Below are 20,075 nucleotides of genomic sequence, written 5' to 3' on the forward strand. Positions count from 1 at the left end.
ATCTATTAATATTTCTCTGTTAAAGGAGGCTTATTGACTGTCTAGTGCCTGTCGTTTCAGGGAATATTCTTTTAATGGTGTCTCTCAGTTTCTCTTGTTGTGCCTTTGAATATTTTTATTTCCCTACTCAGCAATATTTGGGACTCGCTGTCATGCACACTTTGGCTTGTTTCTTGGTGTAGCCCTAAGAAGGAAAACAGACAGACACACACAGAGGGAACAGTAACACACAAACACACAGACAAATCAAACAAACAAACACATTAATAGGGGGAAAGAAAATAAGGAGAATGGGGAGGGAGGAGACAAAAAGCGGAGAAGAAGAAAAGAAAAAGAAAAGAAAAAAAATAAAGGGGGTCAGAGACAACAAAGGACAGTGGACAGTCTAAAAGTGTATGACCAGTTGAGGGTAGAGGTAGGGATGAGATATAGGAGAATATACCTTGATTGCAAGAAGGCAAAGAGGAAAAAGAAAAAAAAGAAAAAAAAAGGGAGAAAGGAGAAAGGAAAATAAGGAGTAAAAATTTTTTTTTAATTTAAGAAAAAAAGTAATAATAATAAAAAAAAACACACAGAAAAAGGCGAGAAGAAAAAAAAACATGAAGGAAAAAAAATTATAAAAAAAAGCAAAAACAGAACAAAACAAAACAAGCAGCTCCCCTCGTGGATAGGCGTGGTTTGATGTGGTAGGTCTCGGAGGCTGCTCTCAGGGGCTCCACCTTGGTGTCTACAGAGATTAGATAGGCAGCACGCCAAGCTCTGCTGAACTACGAACTGTAGGCCACTCTAATAATCTCCTTTTGCCTCAGTTGAGCTGAGTTGTATTTTCCAGGCCTGCCTTGGTTCAAAGTTCCAGTCCATGCACTTTTTATGCTACCACAGATGAGATGTTTTTGTCTTGGTTGCTGGCTTCTTAGGGGGAGGAATCAGTTTGTCTTGGCTCAGGCTGGGGTTTTGGCTGCCCCTGCCTGAGGCAAGATGCGCAGCAGGAGGTGAAGTGTGTGTGCACTGTCACAGACTCAACCCCCAGCGGGGATGGTGTTAGCGTTGGGGGAGGAATGAGGGCATAGCTATTGCCAGAGGCAGCTCCAGGAGCTGCTGGAACTGAGCTGGGAGCTCCTGCAGCCTGCGCGGGCACCCAGGTCTCCACCGCCACCAACTCTCTGCTGGGATCCCGCGGAGGTGGGGGCTATTTTTTCCCTGTTGGCACCCGGGATTCAGGGTTTGCGCGGCCAATGCTGGGGGTGAGATGAGCCATGGAAATGAGGTGCGTGCTCCCACTCCCAAAACCAAGGTCGAAGTGAGCACCCCTGACACCGCCGCTGCAGCGGTCGCCGACTCCTCGCCAAGATGGCGCTGGGCTGGAAGCTGTTCCTTCCTTTGCACCACCTGGGTTCAGGATTTAGGCTACCCAGCAGTTATCTATGGGGTGAGCTTCTCTCTCCAAGCGCAGTTAAGCGTTCTTTACCTCTTCCCCATAGACAGTACTATGAGCCTGTTCAGTCTCTCTATCTCTTCCCTTTGTCTCTCAGGCTCCACACGCTTGCCCCACGTTGGGCGGGGGCTCCCACCTCCCCTGCCTGTCTCGGGCTGGCCCGTTTTCAGATCTCCCCAGTTTGCACTCACTCATTCAGGTATCCTTGAGGTTCTCTTCCTTCTGGAGTCCGTATTTTCTTCTTCTGCTCTTGCAGATGGGAGTAATGTCCTTCTCAGCTCGATCGATGGGGCAGGCGAAGTTTACAGAGCTCCCTTCCTCTCCGCCATCTTGGCTTCTCCCTCCAGGCAGCATTGGAGACAGTTTTCCAAGAGCACTTCCTTGATCAGGATTATCCGCCCCCTCCCAACAGTAATATCCTAATGGTCTTTGCTCTCTGTACCGTGGAAGGGCAAGAAAGTGTGGAGAATTCACAGCTGCCCCTGACAACTTTGAACTGGAAGCCACACAGATGACTGCCACTCCCAGCCTCAGGACCTGGCATGTGGCTCCAGCCCAGCTGCAGAGGAGACCCTGTGATGGAGAGGAGCCCGTGGTGGCTTCGTGAGGAGTGATTGTCCCTGCCTCATGAACAGGTACACATCTCTTTTCTTCTTCCGATGGGAGAACTGATGAGAAGACAGGACTGGAAGATTCTAGTGGGAGATGGTTAGAGAGGGTCAAGGCTGGGGATGATGGCATTCAATCAACCTTTGACTGAGAGCGGGGATCAGAAATCTGTGGCTGGAACCATGTCTGTTTCTAGTCACATGGGTTCCATTTTCTCCCAGTCTCTACATGTGCTACTCATTGGAAACTGCTGTTACTTCTGTGACCTGAAGGAGAGGTTAAAGGGATTTACTCTGTGAGAGCATGAGGTCTGTGCCCTCTGTGCCTGCTACCACCCAGGATCCATGTGGAAGGGGGAACTGGGAGGGTGGGACAAGACTGCCCTGACTGAGCAGAATCTTGGGCCACATGCAGGAAACTGCCCACTGGCCCCACCTGCAGGAGCGAAACCTTCCTAAGCCAGGACCATGGTCTCCACCAGTGAGTTTCTGTATCCTTTCAGCATTGTGATCTTATCAAGGCAGATTAAAAATGAGAATGGGCCCTTAAAACATGGGTTATGGTCTCTCAAAGCCTCATAAAGCCAGATAAATGCCTTGCTCCAGAGGTCCTTACACTGAGTTTATACCTCTCTCTCTCCCCTTAATGGAATTGTCAACAACGGATTACTGAAGTTAAAAAAAAATCAGTTACCTTGTAAAGTTCAACTCACTTTGAATTATTTGGCTTCGTGGATTGCCTGGAGTAAAGTGGATCATGCCAGAAGATACCAGTCTTTCCTTAGCCCCAAATAGCTCCTCCACATTTCCCATGAGGCTTGGAGCAAAGGCACAGAAAGAAATCTTAGGGAATGCTCTCCCTTTCTGGGTGGTTCCATCTCCTTTTCCCAATGGCCTGAGTCTTCAGTCTCAGAACAAAGCATTTCAATTCAAGCAGATACCAGGCTGCTTATGAGTCTCTTTCCAGGATTTCAGATACTCTCCTGGGAATCAGCCTTGACAGGAAGAAGGGAGGGCTGTTAGTCATTGGACAGCTTTTCTGTTCCTGTATCTCTGACCACCCCTGGCTGAGGGTAAGTTACCCACACATTTCAGCTCAGCCTTGCCTTTCTTTTCTCAGGCAGGAAGGATTGAAGGTACTGGAGTTGAGCAATGATCCTGGCTCTTGGTGTGCTCTGACTCTGGCCAAGCTGCCACCTCATGCCCAGACTTGGCAAGTAGCTCTGTTCCCAGATCCCCTGTACCCAAATCCTTGACTTGCTACTATGTCCTCTGAGAGTGGAGATTATCATGGTGATGGGAATCCTGCCTGGACTGAATCCAAGCCAGCCATGGGGACTTCCTTCCTAACCAACCTCCCCCAGAAGCTCACTTTCTTCCTACTGTTTGAATGAATGCTTCCCTTGACTCCTTTCTCTGTGCTGATCTTGGGTCCCAACCTGACCTTCCTTTCAACCTCCAGAGCTCCAAGGCCCCATTGTGGTGGGAATAGTGAGAGGACAAAGCCATGGTCTGGGAAGGGTTTGGGTCTAGGTTTATGGCTTGCCTTTGGATTGGTGTGATAGTTCAGCCAACATAGATATCAGCCCAAATGTTCTCATCAGGCCAGACTAAAGAAGCCATGTTCTTTTGAATGAAGTATTTTGGCCTTCTTTACTACACCCCTGATGGCCTGACTCTAGAGATGGGCTAGCATCTCTTCTTACTAAAGTCTTTGTTCTCTCCTGGACCTACGGCTTAGACCACATCTGTGCAAAGTATCCTTTATACTCAGCCAGACAACCACAACGACAATCTCCAGATTGGTCCTCAGTCCTATAACACTTCATGCTGACCATTAATTTAGCCCCAATTTCTCTGTATTGCAATTGTTTCCTTGTATGTTTCCTGACTAAACTATGGGAATGTGGCAGCCAAGGGCCAGCCAGCTTTGACTTAGTGTTGTATCTCCAGAGTCTAACACAGTGCCTGGCACATAATACATGCTCAATAAATATTTGTAGAATGAATATACATATTTAATTATGTCTTCTTAGTCTGATTCTAAGCAGGCAACTACTTTTGCAATGTTTGAGACTGTTTGCCCGTAAACTGTGTAGGGAAGCTCACTGATTCTGTGACCTCCTGGGATGGGCTCTAAAACACAAGTGAGACAGAATAAATGTCTGGCTGTTCTGTTTTGACTGGTGACAAGAGTTGCAAGCTGATTAATACATTTAAAGTGGTGATCAATTTGTCTTATTCACATCCTCTTATCTTGATTGTAATGAGTAGATCTTTTAACATAATGAAAACTGCATATTTCACTCAAATTCACAGTTTTGCATTCCAGAGGAGATGAAATGCTGTTTTTATTTCACGTTAAAATGAGGTGTAAGCTCTTGTCTTGGGAGGCCAGGAAAGGTGACAGGCAGCCTCTCTCCTTGAATGCCAGAAGTGTGGCATCTCCTAAGACCTTGAGTTTGACTATAAAGATTGTTTTCCAGACTATAGAATGGGACTACACCTCTTCGGTCACCTTGTCCATCTTTTCCCCATTGATGAGTGACCTATAAATCAGCTCTGACTGGAAGTGATCTAGTTTTTGGCTTGAACACTCTCTAGTAATGGAAAACTCACCACTGTCTACTTTATTTTTTGAAGCTTCCAAGCGTGAGAATAATTCTTATATTGTTCCAAAATAGACTCCGTAATCATCTTTCTATTTCTGTGGTTTTTCCTTTTTTTCTCTTGATTCCTCTCTCTCTTCCTCCTTTTCTTCCTTTTCTAGCTTCTTATCAGTTTTCCCTAAACTGATATCTAATATCATAATATCATAGTAACCTCTTAAAATTGCACAAAGGCTTAGAGATTTCATTGTGCTCTTCAAACAGCCTTGCAGAGTTGGATGAATGAGTCATTTCCTTTTGATTCTTTGCCATTGCTGTTTCTCCTGGAATGACCTGTCCTCAAAGACAAGGGCGGCCTCTCTGACCCGCACTTGCCTTTTTCACTGCCATATCTCCAGCACCCAAAAAGTGCCCAGTACACATTGGGTTCTAGTCAACGGTTGTTGACAATGAATGCACGCGTGAATGACTGATGGTGCCAGAAGGTGTGACCTTCTGCATGATCCTGCGCCCCATCCATGTTTAGTTGCATGACAGGCACCTCTCCACCAAGCAGCTAGGACCACACAAGTGCAAAGTGAAAATGGGGACAAAGAGGGATATTCACATGCTCTTCTGTGGCTGCACTCACGTGGGGGATGCTCAGGAGGTATGAGAAGGCTGGGCTTTCGCTGTGGAGACCAATGAAGGGATGAGAACATTAGGTGCATGGAGAAGAGCAGAGGTGAGAAGCAGAAAGCGAGTTGAGGTTTACTCGGCCTGGCTCCCAAGGGCGCCTGCAGCTCAGCCATCTCCTCGTGCTTCAGGAGGTGACCCATGGGCCTCATCCAAATCTCGCTTTATTGCTGAAGCCAACTCAAAATAATTTCCTTTACTTGCAACCAAGCACATCCATCTAAATAAAGGTATACATAAAGATGTCTGTTTCTTAGTCTTGAAAGGGAGGCTGGGGAGGGTAGGAAAATCTCCCAAGGCCATGCGAACAGGAATGACGGAGTCAGAACTGAGCACTCACCTAGGGTCCCCTGATTGAGCTTTGCTCTGTGCACTGAAACTCGTCCCTGTCTCCTGCTGGAGCTCTTCCCCAGCACTGCCTCTTGCTTGTAACAAAAGAAAGAGTCGCTCCTGTAGCAGCCAGATGTAGCTGAGCAGTGGGAACCCAAACCAAGAGGAATTCACTCTCCATAAATTACGCTTTAATAGATGTCAATTATTAATTCCTAAATAAATATTTGTTAATATTCAAGAGAGTTTGCCTACTAAGAAAAACTCAGGCTACACAGAATAATTAGTGCTTCTCACTGTGCTGTGGCTGTGGCCCATAATGATTTTTTTCCCCCTTTCTGCATCTTTATTTTTCTCGAAGTGTGAATGAATGCCTGGCTGTCTCAGGTTTCCTGGGGAGGGTTCGGCTGGCCATGTGTGCATGGGAGAATGCAAAGGGCTGATGCTTCTGGGGAAGCTTGCGTACAGACCAGTGGACCTCTCTCTGTAGAACAGGAGTCTGTGAAAAACTGAAGTTGCCCCATGTCTAAGGACAGGAATTGGAGATCCAGCCCAAACTGGGAAAATTTAACAATCAGTTTGCCAATAGTCTTATAACATATCACAATATTGAACACCATGCTATGGCTTGGTTAGCAGGCAAGGGTGGGAGTGGACAAGGAACAGAATATTGAGTCTCCAGAGTTCACGGTGTGTGCAGACTCGTAGGCAGAGCTTCTTGATAAATTTTTAGCACAGGGGAGAGGGATTAGCAGGCCACAAGAACAGGGTCAACACAATGCCAGGGCAGCTTGGAGAAGCCAGAAATGTATCAAATTGAGAGCAAGGGAAGGAATAGGTTCACGAAGGAAGTAACACTTGAGACAGACCACCCAAAATGGATAGGCTTTCCATGGGCAAAGACTGGCTTAGCATTTGAGTTTCAAAGGGCATCCAAACATTTTCTCCCCTATTTAAGATACATTTACTGTATTTGGAGCAACCAGTAGGTACCAAGTCCTGATCTATGTATGGGAGATATAAAGAAACATCAAACTACATCTGTGACACATATAATGCCAACTCATAATATCACATATAATATAAAAATAGTTGCAATACAGTGAATTATCGATCCAAGAGAATGACCACCTACACCAGGTGGGAGGGGGAGTGGGAAAAGGCTTCAGGGGGTGGGAACTCTTGATCTAGATCCGGAAAGATACATTCACTCAATTGTTCATTTACAGAAAATATTTACTAAATGCCTACACATGTCAGGCACTCAAAACAAACTAAGCCTTTTTATATCCTAAGAGTTCAACAAATTAAAGAGGAAGAATATTCCTACCAGATGCTCAGGGAAGGGGATTGTCAGGAGGTGAGACTGGAGAAGAAGTCAAAGCCACATTTGGAAGGACCTTGCCAGGGAGGCTAAACACTTAGAACTTTCTCTGGAGGTGATCGATGCAAAACCAAGTAAGATTGTTAAAGCAGAATTTGAGAAAGGTGATCTTGAAGGCTCTGTGGAAGCTGGACCAGAGGAAGATGAAGCTGGAGCCAAAGAGACCCTTTAGGAGGTAATTGCAATAGCCCAAGATACCCTTAAGGAGGGCTTGAAGCCAGGCACAGGTGGTAGGGATGGAGAAGGGTTGTTTTTGAATTGGAATAATGGTTCTTTACCTTGTGTATATGTCTGTGCATGTGCCTAAGCTCTTTGAGAATCTAATCAAGGCTTCTTGGCTCAGAAAAATTCTCACGCTCACCTACATGTATTATTTTGCAAACAACTTCAGGGGGTATGAATTCCAGATTAAGAAGGGCTGAGTTATGGAAACAATGGTGGTGCACAATGAACACATAAAATAGGATGTGGGCGTGGATCTGGTGCTGGTCTAGTTCCCCTGTCAGGAGCCCTTCCTCTTGACCGCCTAGTACCCCACACCTTTGGTGGGCCTGGGCCCACAGGACCCCGCAGCTACCCTGCATATGTCCGTGCCCCTCATTCCTACCTGCCATTCAGACACCCACCTGAGCCACGGGCCAGGGGAGCAAGTTCCTTCCTGCCTTTCCATTCTGAGGGAGAGTTCGAGTTGGTTCCCAGTGGCACCAACACCTCAGGGTCCAGACCCAAAAGCACCTCGTCACAGATGCCAGAGGGCTGGACTGGGAAGGACAGAAGACGTCAACAAATCTCATTCCCTCACTGCACAGATGGGAAAGTTAAGGATCAGAGAGGGGGAGGAGTTTTTCCAAGGCCACAAGGATCAGGGGCCCAAGGTGGAACTAGAATGCCTGCCTGCTGTATCTCTCATCCTCTGCCCCTCACAGGAGGCACTGGTCCCCGTCTTTGTGCCTCAGGAGAGCAGCACGTGTCTTGCTCATGGCACCAATCATGCCCAGTCCTAGCACCAAAATTATCAGACACAAGCTCTGTGAGTGTATCTGCACCCGATGCAGGACTCCAAGAGGGCAGGATGTAGACTTGAGGGAGGAGGGGCTTTGGTTGCCCCTCAACACTCACCAGTTTATTCTGCTGGCTCACCGTCCCACACCAGGGAAACAGCAGCCCTTAACGGCTTACTCCCCTGAGCCCTGAGATTCCTCAGCAGTAGGATAATGGCAATGATACCCAATTCCCAGGGGTGTCCTGTGTATTGAAGGGAAAGAGAATGTAAATGGACTCCCACAGCGTACACTCAGGAAGTGCCTTTCCTGCCTTTCTTCTTGGCACTTCTTCCCACACTCAAACTGAACGGTGCTGTGGGAAGAGCCGGGGATGGGGAAAGCTTGAGTGTCCGGTCAGAGAAGAAGGCAGAAGCTGAGTTTTGCCTTTGTTGTGGCCTAGAGCTACATAATTTTCCAGAGATTGTATTTCCCCATAAACTGGCACACATACCTTTAAAGGGACTCTCAGAACCAAAGTCAAAAAAGGGTAGTAAGCAGGAGAAGATAGAGCTGGGATGCCGTTGGCATAAACCATATCTCTGGCCTGGCTGGGCGACCTCCAGGTGCCTGATCCTGGCTCTTTCTGAGAGATCTCTCAGGTTTATGGGTAGCCAGGCTGGTGGGAAGGAGCAAGAATGGGGTGAGAGAAGGTGGGGGCCAGAGAAGCAGGATCTGGACTCAAATCAAAGGGAATTCATTGTACCATCCAGTTGTCCCGGGTGATCCTGATTCTTTCGATTCTGGAGCCCGGACAGGAAGAGTGAGGGCTTGGAGTAACAGTCTTGGGGGCAGATTCTGGCTTATCCCTTAATAGCTGTGTGCATTTGGGAGAGTTATTTAGAGTCCTTAAGCATCCGTTTCCCCGGTGTCTCCATCCATTGGATGGGGATAATAATAGGAGCCACCTCAGTGCCAAGTTGTAGATTGAGTGAGATAAAGCATGGGAGGCAGCTGGCACAGACCCTGTATTACCTAATGGTCAAAAAATCTACCAAGACACAAACAAAAGCAGGAGGGCAGTGCTGGCCTTCCTGGGACCAGCTGCTGTTGTCTCTGCCCCAACAGCTGCCGGACTCCTTCTGCAGCCCTCTCTTTTTTTTTTTTTTATTTGTCTCTCTCTCTCTCTCTTTTCTTTTCTTTTCTTTTCCTTTTTTTGATAAACTTTTTAACAAAAGAAAACACACATGCAGAAAAATATGCAACTCCTAAGTTGTAGCTTGATGAGTTTTCTCGAAGTGTACACTCACCCATGAAACTGGTCCCCAGATCAAGAAAGAGCCCTTTTTGTGCCTTTTGAGTCAATACCTAGTCCCCTTTGACAAGAGTCACTCCTTTCTGACTTCTCACACTACGGATGAATAGGGATTGTGCTTGAATTTTATATAAATGGAATCCTACAACACATATATTTTTGTGTTTGGTTTCTTTCAATCAGCAATGTGTTGAGCTTAGTTGTAACGTATTTTCATTGCATGCCCTCTTCTATTATATGAACAAACCATAGCTTACTTGTCCCTTCTCTGGTTGGTGGGCTTTTGCAGTGACCAGTATCTGATTATTATGAGCAGTGCTGCTAGACCATCCTTATACAGGACCTTTGATGAGCAAGTGTATGCATTTCTGTTATTCATTAGGTTGAATCAAATCAAGTTGTCATTTTTGTAGCTCAAAAACAATAAACAGTTGGCAACTTCATGTGGTTCCATCTACTACTTTCAAGTAGAAATGTTGGATCATAAGACATTAACATTCAACTTCAGTAGATACTGCCAAACAGTTTTCTAAAGTAGTTGCTCCAGCTTACATTCCCACCACTAGTAAGTTTCCAGTTCCCACAGGCTTTTAAACAAAGGCTACCCAGATCCTTCTGCTGAGTCTTAGCTACTGACATCTTCCTGTGGGTTCCTGTGGGCCCTCTCGTATCACGCATTTACAGTACGCTATATGTTTGCTTTCCCCTGGGGAAGGTCTTTCTGACAGTTCTAACTCTAGCTGAGCCATGTTTTAGTATGGGAAGAATGTGGCTCCGTATGCTGAGGGCAGAAGGAATCAAACAAAGAAGACAAGGAACAAGGCCATCCCCCTTTCAATGATAAACTTGGAGAGCCTGAGTTTGATTGGTATCAAGGGAATTTTCTTACACCAATAATTTTTAATTTGTTCCCAGACAAGAAATGGAAAATAAGAGGATAGGAGATAAAGCTCTTCTTTCTTGTCCAGATCCAGAAAAGCTAGATATTTTCAGAGTGTTTGGGTTGATGGTTGGAGGCCCATTCACCAAAGAGAGGCAGAACAGAGGTTCTCTTCTCCTTAAGCTTGATATAGTTGGGCCAGGCAGGCAGGGCCAACGCATCTATTAGCCGTAGTAGGGCTCAGTGCCCAGGGCCCACAGTACATTTAGGGGCTCATGAAACTATTGTAAATCCTTTTAAAATCAGGGGAAGAAAAGAACTTTTGGGTAGAAGAAAATGTTTTAGTCTATATATTTAATATATTCTTTATGTCAATAATATCATAAAATACAACTTTGTTTTATTTTTTTTAATTTTTAATTTTTTTAGTGGAGGAAGGAGCCCTTGAAGGCAAAAGTGTCCAGGGCTTATAGAAGTTATACTAAGGCCCAGCAGCCCGAATCAGAGAACCAACTAGACTGTACAAGATGGTTATCCAGATTCATGGCGTTCTGTTTTTAGTTCCCCTCGGGAACCACTGATACTTCTAGCCCTGTCTCAGTCATGTCCCAGGTTAAAGGAAGAGAGAAACATGTCCACATTTGAGCCAAACACTAAAAGGCACACACTGGGAATCTTTTTTCATTTCTCTTTATGGCCAAGAGTAGGGCAGAGTCTAATGGTCCTTTACACCTGCCTTCTGGGTTGAGGTGAAATCTGAATCTTTAGACACCATGGACACCACTCCCTAGAGGTGCATGGGATGGGGGCTCTGGCGAGGACAGAACAATGTCCTCTGGCTTCCAGAAGGACCTCAACATGGGCATCCAGCCAGTCTTGATGGCTGCTTTAGTTCCTGTTTGTTCCTTCTTTCTTCTTCCTTCCCAGCATACACATACCCAGAGACTAATTTAAGGGCTAGTGTCTGAGACCTCCAGATCCTATTCCTTCCAAGCATGTCTTTGTTGAGCTGGCCTTCAAGGAAATATCGAGTGATGAATAGCTGTCTGCTGGCTGGAGGAATTTGGAAAGGACAAGCTATTTAAAGCTCTGAGAAGAACAACCAGGTTGGGAATATATCTTGTATTATATGGGGAGATTAACAAAGTCATTTTGCAAAATACTAATTATTTAAAATAGGTACAGCATGGACCTGATCTATTTTCTTTCTTTTTTTTTAATTTATTTTTTTGGAGGGGGTGAGGTAGAGAAAGAGGAAGAAAGTCCCAAGCACATTCTGCACTGTCAGCGAGGAGCTCAATGAGGGGCTCGGTCCCACGAACTCTGAGAACATGACCTGAGCTGAAATCAAGAGTCAGATGCTCAATGACTGAGCCACCCAGGTGCCCTGTGATCTATTTTATTTATAAATTTTTTTTGAGTCAAAGAAGAAAGGAGATGGACAGAGTAACCCATTCAGGAGGGTGAAACGAAGAGAGCAGAAGGAAGGATACAGTCAGGAAGCCAGGGTTCCCCATGCAGCTCTGCCATGAATTTGCTGTGTAATCCAGGAAAAATCACCCAACCTCTCAGACCTTTGGTTCCTGCATCTGCAAAAAGATGTGACTAGATAATCCTGAGGGTCTCCTCTGGCTTTCAAATATGAGCGCCTAGTAGGTGTTCCCTCAGTAATTACGAAGGAGTGAGAGAGTGAGTGGTTGTGGACCAACGTCACACATTCTGGAGAAAGCTGGCAATGGAGGGGGTAAGTGCACTAACAATAGGAACGATGCCGAGACACTGAGCCCATCTGTGGACAGCATTGCCATAAAAATAGCATAACAAGATTATATTGAAATACCCTACTATTTAACTTAATAATTTAAATGTTTGCTTAATGAGGTGGACTTGATTGGATTAGGGCATTCACAATTAATTTTGATAGATCATTTTACACATTGGAGGTGCATTCTTCTGAACCAGGAGGTGGAACGGAAGTGCAAAATGTTTACGTTCAAACGAGCATGTGATTTTGCAGGAAACATTAATCCCAGATCATGCACACTAAGTCAATTTCAGAAATGGCTTCTAGATGTATTATTAGAAATTGCTCTTCAAATATAAAAAGCTTGTAATAGAGTTCTGTCCATTTTTCCTTTGGCTGATGGAAGTTGTTTTATAAATATGCCTATGATATGATATCCAAGCCTTTTGGTACTAATTGCAACTTTTTAAACAGTGTAAGTAGTGGCTGTCATGAACACTTTGAATCCTATTACAAATACTTTCTGAACAATTTCACATTTCAGGGTGCATTCTTTCTTCAAATATTTTTGTTTTTCCCCATTTTTTTCTGAAAAGCACTCGAACTGGAAATGGTGGACCCCCTTCCCACCTTTTTGGTTAAGGGAATGACTTTATTACATCATAGGAAAATGTCTTCCACTCCCTGTCTCTACCCCTCCAAAAATCAAAGAGCCAGGAGAGGTCCTATATGCCCTTGAAGGCAAGAATGAGCAAAGGCAAATGGCTTCTGGAAAGACAGATTGGAATCAGGCCATCAAGTCTGTCCCAGAGTTCCAGGAAAACACGTTCCTCAGCACCGTAGCTGTCAGCTCATCTCTGTTTTCTATCAGAACGTGATCTGATAGAAGGTGTCCACGGGCAAGATGCTTCTTGGAGAATTCTCTGTGTCTCAGAATCCTCCTCTGAAAAATAGGGATAAATTGCCCATTCCTCAAATCAGGGCAGAGTGGAGGTCCGAGGTGTGACAACTTTTGGTGAGAGAGGCCCAGCGGTGGAAGTACTGCCTCAGGACCAGCTGACCAATCATGGAATCCTGGTTATGCTCCTATTAGCTGTTCCTTTCTGGGACTTCAATGCATTGTTTGGTAAATGGAGACAATGACCCCTTCTTGAGTGTGTTATCAGAATTAAATGCCACATCCCCCGAAGCATGAGAGCAGCTCAGTGAGTACAGTTTCCCTCTCCTAGTCTCCTTCCCTGGGAGAAAAACAGTTTCAAATTCAAGGCATGATCACAGGTTTTGTTTCCTATGTGCCCCCCGGAGGACCATGGCGTTGAGCACACAGGGGTTCTGGGCTTCCCGGTCTTGGTCAACAGATGAGGTTCACGCTGTAGTCTCCAGGCTCCAAGCCACCTTTGTTGGGAGAAGCACTTGAATCTGCTTTTCTCCTCGGAGGTCCATGTTCTGTGATGGTATTTCATCAGACTCATCATTGTGAGGTTTCAGTGACGTTCATAATAAAATCCAAACCTTTTGCCCCAGCATTCAGAGACCTTAAAAAGCCTGCCCTCTGGCTTTCTTTCCCTCTCTCATTATGCCATTCCCTTTATTCACCCACGAACTACCTCTCTCTGCTCACTGTATTCGGAACACACCAACTTTCTCCAGCCCCAGGCCCTTTGCTTATCCTGCCTGCTCCTTTATCCCAGGATGCTCTTTCCTTTATTCTTCAACTGAAGAAGGTCTCCTATTTCAGGGCTAGCTAAAATGTCACCTCCTCCTTTATGTCTTCTAAAATGGCATGGCTGAATCAGGTCTACTTCAGAGTCGTTATTTGTCCTTAGTGTAGAGATTATTCAGTGCACACTAAGGTATGATAGGATCCCTCTGAAAACGGCCATGCCTTCTCATCTTCGAGGTCCCAGGATCCTCAGAAACCAATATAAAACTCTTAAAATCCTCCCAACAACCTGGTGAAGTAGGTACTATTCTTGATTCATTTTGTACACAAAGACATCAAGTCTCAGAGATGCTCTGTAACTTGTCTGGAGTCACGCAGCCAGTGGCTCATAGATCAGAGATTTGACCCTACAGACTTTCACTCCAATGTTTGTGCTCTTTCCGCTACTCTGTTCTGTAAGCCTCCCCACGACCTCCTCGAATCCTGCAAACAACTCAGAGAAGTGGGCAGGGAAGGCGTCATCATGGCTTCCTTACAGATGAGGAAACCGAGGCTTGAACGAGGACCGTCACTTCCTTCAGCCTACGTGACTAGACATTGGTGGAGCTGATGAGAGTTCCCAGCTTTGGATTCTGGGTGGGAGCCTCTGCACGCCACAGGCTTCCTGCCCCGGCGGAGCCACCAGAGCTCACCTGCTAGAGGGGACAACCTAGACAAAGGAGGTGGTGTCCCGGGCTGTTGCAACACCTGAGGAATTCGTGTGCCTCCCAGGCCCTGTCTGAGCCCCTCACCACAGAGGTGAGGAGTGACAAGGGACATCTCTGCTCCCAAGGGATTCCAGTCACGCGAACTCCTCCAATTAAGGCTGGAACGATGTCATCTCCTGAAATAGCATTTTAATGAGTGATGGCTCTGGGATAAATTGTCGTCTCGTGATCTCTCGTTAGAGAGCTTAATTAGACCCATCATAAAACATATTGATCGATGGCACTGAGCAGGTCCACAGGACATTCGCCACCCGCTGGAACATTCCTGCCCACTGCTTGGTGGAGCCAGGGTGGGACCTGTCCCAGGCCCTGACAGCTGCTGGGCACAGGTTCTTTTTGAGCATGCAGGCACCACTCACCAGGTTCTCCCTTCTTTTTTTTTTCACAAATATTTATTTAGCATCAACTGTATACCAGGCACTATGCTGCCTTCTTAGGCTTTAACCCATTTTGTCTTCACAAAAAACGGTTCTTTCCTTATTTTGCAAATGGTAAAACCAAGGCTTGGAGCCCCGAGCTGCCACTAGGTGCAGGCCCAGCTTACTGAGTTCTCTTTCCAGCAATTTCTGGGGAGTGGTTCACATAAGAACAAAGAGAAAATTGAAGGAAAAAATGGACTTTATTAAACTCCTAATGCACGCCTGCCACTCTACTAGGCATATTATTTTATAAGCATGTCCCCTTCAACCTTTATATCAGTCTCACAAAGTGAGAATTTTAATCATTTTATACTTGAGGAAACTGGGTCTCAGATACAGTAGTTGCTCAAAGTCGCTCAGCCAGTGACTCTTAGTGCTGGGACAGGAACACAGCTTTGAGGAATTGCCTATCCAGACAGATGATGGTTCAAATTCAAGCCCTATCCTATATTGGCTGTATAATTTGGGGCACATTACCCAAACCTTCTGAATATCATACTTGATGTAAAACTGGACCCCTCTCAGAGTTATTGTGAGGATCAAATGAAATAATGTCTGTAAAGCATTTAGATAGTCTCTGACCCAGGGAACATTTTCAGTAAAAATTATTTTTCAATGAATACCTCAACTATTTGCTCTTGGAACAAAGCTACCTGTTTCTTCATCCATAAAATGGGTGTAGAGCCCATGCCCTAAAGCAATTCATAGGGAATGCTTTATACAAGATAAAGTAGTCCAACTGCCCTTATTTTTTTATATTGCTTATTTATTTATTTTGAGAGAGAGAGAGCGAAAAGGGGAAGAACAGAGAGACAGGGAGACAGAATTCCGAGCAGATTCCTCATCATCAGCACAGAGCCCTATGCGGGGCTCAAGCCCATGAACTGTGAGATCATGACCTGAGCCAAAGTCAGCCACTGGGCCGCCCTTTTCTTTATACTTGTGTGTTGGCAAAAAGCTTGAAGTGACCACCGACTTGATGGGCTTTCAGAGAGAGTAGGAAATGCTCTTGGGCAAATTTTATCTAAAGTATTATTATTATTATCATTATCATTAAAATAAAGCATTAGCACAAAATGGTGGCCGGAGTGGGAGGTGGCTGGATCAGATGGGAAGATAGGGGGAGGTTTAATAAAATCAGAGTATTGAACCTTCAAGGGAATGTGGTAGTTACTGGGGCGGCTCAGAAAGTCTCAGCAAGGTGGCATGAGTGCCTCGATGCAATGGCCTGGGCTCAGCAGGGTGGGGTGTCTTTGTGGTACGTCTGTCGTTGTGTGTCTGCAGTGAGTGTGTACGTGTGTGTGCACACACGTGTTGGGCCTGGTACACATGGGGCCATAGAACTTTTCATTGGAAAGGAGTCTGTGTGTGTGTGTGTGTGTGTGTGTGTGTGTGTGTGTTTAGGTGTGGACATCTGTGTGTGTGTTTGGAGGCCAGTTTCCATGAAACAGTGACTTCCTTCACCTGTGTGCACTTGGAGATTTTTTTTTCCTTTTTTTTATTACAGTAAATGTAGCTTGAAAGCTGAGGATAACACAGCTTTTCCCCAAACACAGATCACATCACAATTTCTCTTTCAGAGAAAAATGCTACAAAATAACCTGCAGATGGTGAGTGTCCCTCATTTTTTTTTCTCTTTCTGTCTTGCTGTTTCTCGGTGTCTGTCTCTGTCTCCATATCTCTGTTTCTATCTCTGAGGCCCTATTTATAGCTTAAAATGCTCTCATATTTTCACACTTAGCATATGAAATGTCCCCATGTTACAGAAAATAGCACACATTCGAGTTTGTAATCAGATCAGTGTCTCATCCCAAGTTCCACCTAGGAAAACCCAGGACGTGGTTCCTCGCCCCTGCCCCTACCCGCAAGCATCCCCAGGCCTGAGGACCCTGCCCTCACCCTTTTCTGGGGTCTGTTTTCGCAACTCCTGATGACAACCTCCCATATGCCTCCTCCCTGCTCCGTTCCTGACCGTCTCTGCTGCCTCAGCGTTCCAGGGGCAGCTCGAGGCATGGGAGACCTCCTCTCCCTAGAGCCCCAACAATTGCCGTTCCTCACCATCAGAGTCTCTGAGCGCAGTCACAAAATTCAGTTCCCCAAATTGCGCCAATGCAAACACTGCCCAGCGGGAAGGAAAGCTCTGGTTGTTTTCCCTAAAACACAGAGAAGCGATTTTTTTTTAAGGAGGAAGAAACAGAGATTCATCTCTAACCAATCTGGACATGTGTTAGGGAATATTGTTGAGAACAATTAGGGATGTATGAGTGAGGGGTTTATTTCTCACTTGCTTGTCAGGTCAGAAGACAATCTGTTTATTTTCCTGCTACAATTTTATTCAATAAATTGAAAGGATGTGCGCCGGGAAAGAGTATGAACAGGATGTGTGCTATCAATTTGTCAAATAAATAATCGAGCTTGGAAACAACAGATTTTATTAATTAGACAGGATGGTGTATTATTACCATTAAAGTGTTATATTGCATTGATTTTTATATTTTACTCGGCTACTAATTACTGTAAAAGATTTCGGGAATGAAGCAAAATAAAATCATGTGGCATTATACATAATGTAAAGATAGCGTGAATTAATTTGGCCGCTGCTCCCTGCCTGCCTGCCTCGGGAGTGGAAGAGGCCAGGAAGCAGCCTCCCCTGCAGGAGACCCGCACCTCCTGCCTGGCCTTGACTAGTGCGGGGGGGGGGGGTCGGGCACCACTGGGAAGGCTGGGGTTCCAGGCCAGGCTCAGCCATGCCCTAGCTTTGCACCCTTTGGCAGATCGCCTCTCACGGAAGCCCAAGTTTTCTCTTTTGTAAATTGTAAACACCTCTTCTCTGCCTGCCTCACAGAGTGGCTGTAACCATCTAACGAATTCCCCGAGAGTAAAAGCGCTTTGGAGAGCCAGTCTGACTTAGGAGGGGGCGGCTCCGGCCAGGCCCCCAGCTCCGGCTTGGCCCAGGAGCGGCCATCGCAGCCATTCCGCTGCTGGGACACTGCCCCAGAGCCGAGGCACACCAGCCCGGAGCCACAGCACCGCTGGGCAGAGCCCCTCGCCAGAAAGGCCACAGAGGCCGCCCCCCGGGAGAGCGGGCGCTGCTGCGCGGGTGGAAGCGCCGGCTCCGGGCACTTGGAGCAGGGTTCGAATCCTGCCCGGCCACGGGCGCGCGCGGTGGCCACAGCCAAACCTTTTAACCGCTCTGAACGGCGGTTTCTCCTAAAGTTAAAAAACAAAACAACAAAGCTATTCGCTCAGGAAGTAAATTCCCACGCCAGGCACTCGTTCTGGCTAAGGAAGCAGGGGGCAGGGCCCTCCCCAGGGGGCCCAGGGCCCCAAGGGCCCCCCATGACCGCGCAGCCACACAGGGGCCAGCAGCCCCAGGGAGCCCTTTCAGGTCCCGCTCCCGCGCTGCCTTCCAGGTCCTTGCAGACCTCGGCTCGGCCGAAGCCGACGGCCCGGGGTGGCCCCCCACGCCCCACCCCGGGGCGCGTTTCTCTGGGCTCCGCGGCCCAAGCCCAGCCACGTTTTTCTCCAGGTTGGGTCTCCGCGCCCTGCCCGGCGACGACTGAGATTTCTCACGACCCACTGCCACCTACTGTCCGCATCGGGGAACTGCAGGGCCGAGCCGGACCGGCCTCGGAAGGTGTCTCCAGACCCCCTCAGGGCCCAGTGCCTGGAACCCCGTTCCCTTTGGCTCCGAGTACTGCGTGGCAGCTGTGTGGGAACAACTCAGCCAGGCCGGCCGAAGCCCTGGTCCTCTGGCGCGCGCTCTTATGGGGGTGACTAGGGCTCTGCCCTTTCAGAGACTAACAATGCAAGCCCCCCGTGCTCCCCAACCTCGACTTGACTACAGCTCCCTTTAGAGCTCTCTCCTGCTTCTGGGCTTAAAGGGCTGTCTCCGGCCGCTCAAACTGGACCGGACATGGGTCTTCCAGAAAATGGCTGCTTTCTCTGTTCTAGCGTCCCAAGGGTTAGAACCTCACTGTCCTGGAGGTCTGACCTCATTCTGAGTCAGGCATGCTCTCTGCCTTCTGTATATGCTCTGGATCCCTTCAGTCACTCTCTCTTAGAGCGGGAATCCTGAGCTCTAGTGTGGCCTTACTGGTTGTGTCATCTTAGACAAGTTATTGTACTGCTGTGAACGTTGTTTTTAGTTGTAAAGTGGGACTAATGATGATATGCCGGAAGCCTGTCTATGAGGGCTGCAGTCAAAACTGATGGTGAAAGCAGCCTGAGCCTTGGAGATATGTGTACCGATTTTTCTTGGGCGTTCCAAAGATTGCTCCTTGTCTGGGGCTGATGTTTGTGTCCGCCCACCCTTCCCTGGGTTCTCATGTTGAAATTTTAACCCCCAAGATGACAGTATTCAGTGGCGAGACCTTTGAGAGGTCAGGGAGTGGAACCCTCATGAATGGGATTAGTGTCCTCATAAAAGACAGTCCTTGCCCCTTTCACCACTGAAGGTTGCAGTGCAGAGAGGCCATCAGTGAGGAAGCGTCCCCGCCTGACTCTGCCAGCACCTATGAGCTTGGACTTTCCAGCATCCAGAAATGCGAACCCTAAGAGCTTGCTGTTTATAAGCTATTATGTCGCTTTTAGGATCTTGTTATAACAGCAGCCTGAACGAACTAAGATACTCATTGAATCAAGATACTCTAGGCCTGTATCTAAGGTAGAGTGATCTTTGAAAAGGCGTTGGTGGGTGGCAGGAGATGTGGTGATCTGGGAGATATGGGAGATTCTAGAGGGGAGAGAATGGGAAAATAGGGTATTGAGTCCTCCAGTGTGTCCTCTCCCCCACCCCGTACCCAGTGCTGTTTTTCCTCTCTTATAGAAAGCACGTCACCATTAAAAACAGTGCATTGAGCTGCTGTGTGCATTTGTTCTGCGTCTGACTTTGAGTGGACTGTAAGCTGCATGAGGATCTGGGCTATGTCTGTTCTATAAACCAAGGTACCCCAGGGTCTAGCTTTGTGACTGGCACATGGGAGACAATAAATATTTGTTGAACAAATAAGTGACTACACGCATCCATTTAACCAGAGACAATGAACTATCCCCTGAACTCCTCCACAGTAATCCATTCCCTTACTCTTACCCCCAGAGAGCTCAGTTCCAGACTGAGCCTTTCTTCCTTTTTTTTTTTTTTTTTTGGTCATCCCTCTCCTAAGCTCAGGCAACCCACAAAGTTCCCTTCTGCCTTCTTTAACAAACAGCTATACAAAAAAAGCAGAGAAAAGTTGAGGGCTATTTGATTCTCTTTGGTTCTGCC

This window comes from Suricata suricatta, chromosome 11 (genome assembly GCF_006229205.1).
Source record: "Suricata suricatta isolate VVHF042 chromosome 11, meerkat_22Aug2017_6uvM2_HiC, whole genome shotgun sequence".
In the NCBI taxonomy this organism is placed as follows: Eukaryota; Metazoa; Chordata; class Mammalia; order Carnivora; family Herpestidae; genus Suricata; species Suricata suricatta.